General features: G+C 38.3%; 1 long non-coding RNA gene across 1 annotated transcript in view; it reads left to right on the top strand.

Moving 5' to 3' along the window:
- Positions 1-7,767, top strand: part of LOC306937661 — a 37,633-nt gene that overhangs the window by 15,350 nt on the left and 14,516 nt on the right. The window lies entirely within an intron of this gene.

The following is a 7,767-nucleotide window of genomic DNA, read 5'->3' as shown; positions in this document are numbered from 1 at the left end:
ATTTATTAACAGTTTGCAGAATTACAGTACATTTCAAGCACAAACTCAATACAAAGGCTGTTAACTGTGAGTGGACGACCCAATTAAGCATTACACTTGTTTACAAGAGGGTCCACCATGTTCAATTCATCAAAACATTTAGAGACGTACAAATAGACACTTCTATATAGACAAAGAACAGAACAGGAATTCATCATAATGGAGGTAAAAAGGGATTCAGATTTTACGGGGGCCAGTTTCGAATTGCAGCCTTCCGTAGGTGCCCTTTGAGAGCGGTTTTGAAGGAGTCAAGGGATTCGCATGTCTAGTAATCTTGGCTGTGTGATTACTAGGCACTCTCTACCCTAAAATGTACTTGGGTGGGTGGGTACTTATATGCTATAATGTTTCTTAGCTTTTCTCATTCATAAAGCTATATATACAGTGTACATGAATGTGTCATTAAAGATTAAAGTGCAAGACAGACCATCACTTCTATACTTTGCCAGTTAAGTAGGCCTAGTGAAGAGTCTTTTAAAATGGCCTGATTTTCTGATATTCATACAAATGCCCTTAATAAAACCCTTTGTGCATTTATATTGAATTATTAGCACTAAATGCATTTTAGATTACTTCCTCAACAATCAATTGTCCAAGTTTTCATTGATCCATGTTTGTGCAATTTCACATCAGAGAGCATTGAGACAGGCCTAATGTCTATTTTATTTCCTGTTCACAGCTTTTTTAATTTTGAGGATTTTTCCCGCACGCGCGCACACGCACACGCGCACACACACACGCACACGCACACGCACACACACACACACACACACACACACACACACACACACACACACACACACACACACACACACACACACACACACACACACCACAATACAAAAACAAAACTGTTTCAATTGAACACATTTAAATTCAATGTCAACAGTCGGATCAGGCAAAAAAAGTATAAAAAGTAATAATAAAAAAGTGGTAAACATTTAAAGCAAAGTAACAAGGAATTAATACAATAATACCAATTTACTATAAGAAATACTGTGAGATTAATTAAAAAAAAAGTGTAGACGTTCAGTATTTTAGGTAAGTATTTTTCCACAGTATTATACAGTGAGTCTACAACATATCACAATATATATTAACAAAATAACCAACATTGTTCATTTCAACTCAAATAAAATAATTCAAAGGAGTAGTAGCACTAATTTTCTTCTAAATCTCATTTTAGAACCTATACTTAGTTCATCCCTGACCTATTTCCCATTACGTCTGTGTAAATAAATTTGTCATGTACTCAATATTGTCAACAACATTGTATTTGTTTGTTTTTAATCTTATTAGATTCAAGGTGTTACCATGACTGAAGGCTATTATACATGCACAGCACAGCAGACATTTTGGAAAGAACTTGGGCTCCATAGTCCCCCATAGTCCCCGCGGAGGGGTCCCTGTTATATTTATTGTAGCACAGTAGTTCTCAAACTGTTTTCATTTCAAGGACCCCCTTAAACTCTGAAAGCGTACAAATGGAACCAAATTGACGTGTACCAACTCAAGGACACTTTGAGACCCACTGGTGTAGCAGAGTGTTTCCAGTGGGCCAACGTGCAGCAGCAGCACCCTGTCTCTGTGAAGGAAGTAGGAAGAGGCCCCAGTTATGCTGTGCATAATCGACTGAAAGAATGTCATTTTAAAGGACAACTTTAGTTTTTTTCAACCAAGGTTCATGTTTTAGGACGTTATTAGAGAAAGTAAAAGATGAGTTGGTTTTTTTCATTTGCTGCTTTCTTTCGTTTTAGCATTCGAGCATGGGGCTAAATATGTATTTTTTTACAAAATATTATGGCGATTTCTTTTTTTATTATTTACTATAGTCCTAATAAACCCCAGGAAATTACATCTGGCCACAAAAGAATCACAGGATCTACTGAATGTGAAGGTAGCCTACTGGGGGGAAGCCACACTGTGTGTCATAGGCTCAATGTCAGTTTGACACATTCAGGAGATCTCGTGATCTTTTGTGGCCAGATGAAATTTCCTGGAGTTTATTAGGACTATAGTAAATAATTAAAAAAGAAATCGCTATAAAATGTTGTAGAAAAATACATATTTAGCCCCATGCTCGAATGCCCCCGCCCCCTGTCAAAAACAGCTAAAATCCCTAAAACGAAAGAAAGCAGCAAATGAAAAAAAGATAACACTCATCATTTAGTTTCTCTAATAACATCCTAAAACATGAACCTTGGTTGAAAAAAACTAAAGTTATCCTTTAAGTCATAGTCCCCTTTTCATGATTTTTCGAACGGTTGTAGCAGTTCAAAGGGCATTCAGGTGAGGTGACTATGCTAACATTGCACACCGGCATTGTTCATATACAGTAGTTTACTTTACTCATTGATCAAGGCAGCAATCTTAATCTTCATCACTACAGAAATGCAGACCACCACCAAATTATATCAATGTTAACATTGTGAAGGAAACTGCAATGGTGAGTGAATCAAGTGGTTGATTGTGGCTTGTTACATTTCAATAGATAATGTTTTATCTTGATGTACTGTATGATTATTTAGTCCTGATTGAGTCAATGAACACTCACATGGCCTAGCTGCATGCTTCTTTCCTGTCTCATTGGATTTAGATAAAAAGCCTACTGTTCTACCAGCCACTGACAGATCCCTCAGATCACTGCTGTTGTGTTGGAGAGAGAGGATTGTGTTTGTGGACGAAAGACCATATTTTCTATCTCTGTTCCAGGATTATTCTCAAGCCTCCCCAAGAATCAAAATGAGCATGGTATGTTTGACTGCCTTGAGGGTTTTTATTTGTTTTACATTGATGTACTCTGTCACATAGAGAGACTGATTTCAATCGATTGTAAAAACGTATTATTTATGGTAAAAACATAGTATTCCCTGTAAGTAAGTGTGTGTGTGTGTGTGTGGTGTGGTGCCCCTTAGATAGCACATTATGTAGACTTAGATAGTATTTTAAACAGACTTATAGCTTGTTATGTAGACAGCTCTAGAATTGCACTTTATGTAGTCATAGCACTTTATAGTACACATGTATAATATATTATATAGTATAGTATGTATAGTTTACCTAGATACTCCACTGTTACGTTCTTAGTTTACACATGATTCATGATAACTACTTTTTATATATGTGATGTATGCCATGCTTTTTGTTATTGCTTAATGTAAATCGATCTGGATTAAGAGCGTCTGCTAAATGCCTAAATTGTGGTGTGGTGTGGTGTGGTGTGGTGTGGTGTGGTGTGGTGTGGTGTGGTGTGCGCGTGCGTGCGTGTTTGCATGCATGTAAAGGCTACTGCATTGATCACAGTGTCATGGTGTCTGTCAGATATTATATTAATTACTGAAGAAACTTTACACTGCAATGTCCTACTGTATGTGTTTTTCAGGAACTTGAATTGAAGAATGTGGTCCTGAACACTGGAGATCAGCTGAAAGTGACGGGACAGATTTTACCTGGTGCTGACAGGTAAGCCTATATGCAAATAAAATACATTGAGAAATGATTTACCTAGAAAAGGTTACTCTTCTAAAAAGGATTGTGGTTTGAAGCAGCAATGGTAATATGAGCCACGTGTAAATTCAGAAGTCTATTTGTGAGTTATTAAAAACTCAAAACAATGAAGTACATTATACTGTTGATGTATATATCATTGATTCATGTTCAACACAACCTATTCCTCTTTTCAAATAACTTAATAATAATAATAATAAATGACACCTTTAATTCAGTTTCAGCATTAACCTGGGCTTTGATGCAGAGGACCTGGCGCTGCACTTTAACCCTCGTTTCCACGACGACGAGGACAAATCCATGCTCGTGTGCAACTCAATGATGGAAGGTTGCTGGGGTAGTGAGGAGACGCAACACAACCCTTTACAGAGGGGCTCTGAAGTGAAGGTGAGACAATATATTATGGTTACACAGAATGGTGATGGAAGATAATGTTTTCACAATTAAAGTGGTTATATTAGGCCTATCCTTCTAGATTTTTGTTTGTTTAAATATGGATTTTTGTACTTTTTATGTTTTGTATGCGTCTATGGAGTTAACATTACTCTAATAGACCCCCAGGTGTAATGGAATATTCAAATATGTCTTCCCTGTGTAATTTTGGTTTCTTCCTGTAAGCAGAAAGCCTGTAAGTCAAAAGGCTCAATTGAAAGTATACACAATGTTTGTGACATCATAATCCTTAATTCAAATCATGGATACTGAGCTCAATTTGTTGTACTCCATACTGTATGTATCTTAACAATTAGCATCAACATGTTTGTCTTTCTTCTAGATTGTCATGAAGATGACTGGAGACGCGTTTATAGTGGAGCTTCCTGGTGGAGAGGAAGTTCAGTTCTGCAACCGTGACATCAGGGACGTTATGAGCTACGTCAGCATCAAAGGAGACTTCAGACTCAAATCTTTCAAAATCTGCTAGGATAGATAACTACTTCGAACCATGTTTAAAGCCCACTGTGTGATTTCTGTATTATAATAATGATTGATAAAGTGAAATTATAGTTTATTTACCAATGTGGTATCTAATGCATGCAGATCTGATCTAAATGTATTACTTTTTTTTACAGTTACAGCTAATGCTTTTATTTTGAAGGTTATGGGCATTCTGGGGACACAACAGAGTCAGTCAGTCAGTCAGTCAGTCAGTGAGCACCAGGAGGGCATATGTTTTTTTACCAGCAGGTCAGGGAGAGCCTTAGCAAACATGATGCCAACTTTTTGCTGTATGTCTCGACTGGAAAGCTGAATAAAACCCCAACAAAAATGTTGCTGCCTGTCTGGACAATGGCCTCATTCCCTTACCCTGTGTAAGATTCGCTGCCTGGTGCCCTTAGTGGCTATTTTGTTTTTATTGTTCTTGGTGTAAATTAGCCACTACAAGCATCATTATCAAAACCACCATTTTATTATACCAGCACTACTGTATGTTTTAGACATACTTACACTAAAATTCACATTTTTGTAATATTGGAGGATGTTTCATAAACAATCATAATGCGCTATTATTGCAAACATATACAGATACTGTAGTTATCATCACACATGGAAATCATTCTTCTTAAAAACTAATCACAGTCTGAGAATGAGTTAAATACCTATTTTTTAACTTTTTGTTATACCTGCATTACTCACATGAAACAATTGCCTGCTTAAAGAGGGTAGTAGGGTACCCATTACAAAAGGCAAGACACTTCTGCAAAGATGCTCTTCAAGTTCATCACTGAATAGATACCTTTGATAACTTTAATGTATGCCAAGATTACTAAATGTGAGAGTGAGGAGAACAATATAAAAGCACATCACTGTTCATTGTTTTCAGTGTTCTCATTTCTCATTCTGCAAGGATGCAGTCCATAATTTGTTTTATTACGTTTACGGTACGTTTATTTGGGAGGGGCAGAGCATATATAAATGAACACCATGCACACATACAATGCCATGTAAATACACTGGATTTAGCAAGTTTCCATCCGTAGTCCCCATACAGAAAACAAGCAACGATACAAAAATAACACATAAATATCAACATTTTAGCTTATTCTAAAATGTCCATGTTTAATAGAGCACTAAGACTTGTTAACAACAAAAAACTGCTACGAATGGTTTCGTCCACAAAGTAGACATTTTTTGTATTGACTTAATTGTGCCTTCCTTTGAAATGTAGGCCTATACCCATTCTACATACTTTGAAATACAATTTTCAATTCATCAGAACATTTTGATTGATTGATTGATTGAAATATTTATTAACAGTTTGCAGAATTACAGTACATTTCAAGCACAAACTCAATAAAAAGACTGTTAACTGTGAGTGGACGACCCAATTAAGCATTACACTTGTTTACAAGAGGGTCCACCATGTTCAATTCATCAAAACATTTAGAGACGTACAGATAGACACTTCTATATAGACAAAGAACAGAACAGGAATTCATCATAATGGAGGTAAAAAGGGAAAATATATACAGTGAGGGGAAAAAGGGGATTCAGAATTTACGATTTAAAATGTAATATATATATAATGTAATAGAAGAAAAAAAGGAAATCATATAGGCCTACATTTAAAGAAAGAAAACAAAAGGGAAAATGTGTACAGTGTGGAGAAATCAGACCCGTCTGAAGTGAGTGGTGCTACTGTACTGTACTGTACTGTAAGCCCTCCTCCCTGTCCTGTGTGTGTCTGTGTGTTAGGCTGTGCAACAGTGACACAAACGCTATAAGACTATTTTCGTGCAGGGAGCTATTTTTTTTTTTACAGTCTATGGCAGGGAGGGACACAGGGACCCAGGGCCAGGGACAGACCCAGGGACACAGTCACACACATAGCTGTCTACCACTCCAAATAGGGGGACTGCAGAAGTGCTCTTTGAGAGCGATTTTGAATGAAGGAGTCTAGGCCCGGGATTCACATTTCTTAATGGCTGTTGGTAGGGCGTTCCACATTTTAGTGGCGTAGCATAGGTCAGGAGCGAAATTAATGTTCCCCTTGTTTGAGCCGAATCTAGGTTGCACGCGGTTTGTTGGACGCCTTCTGGTGTTGTCATTCATTGTGGACTTTGTTCGTTGACATATGATTAAGCTAGTACCGGTATTTTGACAGGTAGGCTACATTATTATCTGTGATCCTGTTACACACGTGACACGAATTAAGCCTCCTCATAAAGATTGTAGGGCCAATATGCCTTTCTTGTTACACCAGAGATATATACGGGTTCAACGTGCTCACATTTTGGGACTTGGGCGTCTTGTTGTTTACTCACATGTTGTCGATGGTGATTGATGTTGACTGCAACAGGGTTGACATTATGGAGGAGTTTGTGTTGTGTGAGTGTTTCAAAATAAAAACGGGGAAAACAAAACAAGAACGGGCTCCAGACATAAACTAAACAAAGGGTCTCAAAGCAGGCGCAGGGTTCAATAAACAAATAATAAAGTACTTTTCTTTCTTTCTTTAAACTGCGCTCAGCGCAGCGATTTCAACAGCTCGCAGCTCGCAGTGCTCGCACATCTCTACTGGCTACTTTCCACTACTTTGTGGCAGCGGTGGCCGAACGGATAGCGGCGCGGTCTAGATACCGGAAGGTTCCCAGTTCGAACCAGCCGTCCGACACGTTAAAATTACCACCGCTGAAATGCCCTTGAACAAGGCATCAACCACTACGATGAAATGTGTTCTATGAGCAGGGCCTGGCTGGAAACAAGTTCTTGAGCTTAGCCCAGATACCCTGGGTAAATATAGATTTCATTTCATTTCATTTCATTTCCACCCACAGCTGTGGGCCTGTGGCTTAATTAAAGGGAACCATGGTGCCATTTTCTAAGGCAACCAGTGGGGGCGCCATTTAGTCACAAATATGTTAAATCAAACTAGATGGCTCCTACAAAGATCATGGTCCGTCCTTACTCTATGGAGGAAACCCAGCAAACTTGGAATGCACCGCGCCGGGCTTCGAACCCGAGACCCCTAGAACCATTGAAGGAGAGTTGCGCCATTGAGTGGTCATGTAAACAGCGCTCGAGCGCTGTTTACATGCAGCCCGAGTGTTTGAAATACATTGTTTTCAACGAGGGCGTCTCAAATATCAGCAATTTTAGTCTGAATGTGTGCAACATGGCAACTGTTTTAAAGTATTGCGCAGTGACAACTGAAGTCTCTGTAATGTTTATGTTTTAGGAATTTAAGATCATTCAATTAAGCTGGGCTGTGGCGCTGCCGAG

This window comes from Electrona antarctica, assembly GCF_951216825.1.
Source record: "Electrona antarctica genome assembly, chromosome: 14".
Lineage (NCBI taxonomy): Eukaryota > Metazoa > Chordata > Actinopteri > Myctophiformes > Myctophidae > Electrona > Electrona antarctica.
The sequence above is the reverse complement of the archived record's forward strand: the minus strand, read 5'-3'. Positions and strand labels throughout refer to the sequence as shown.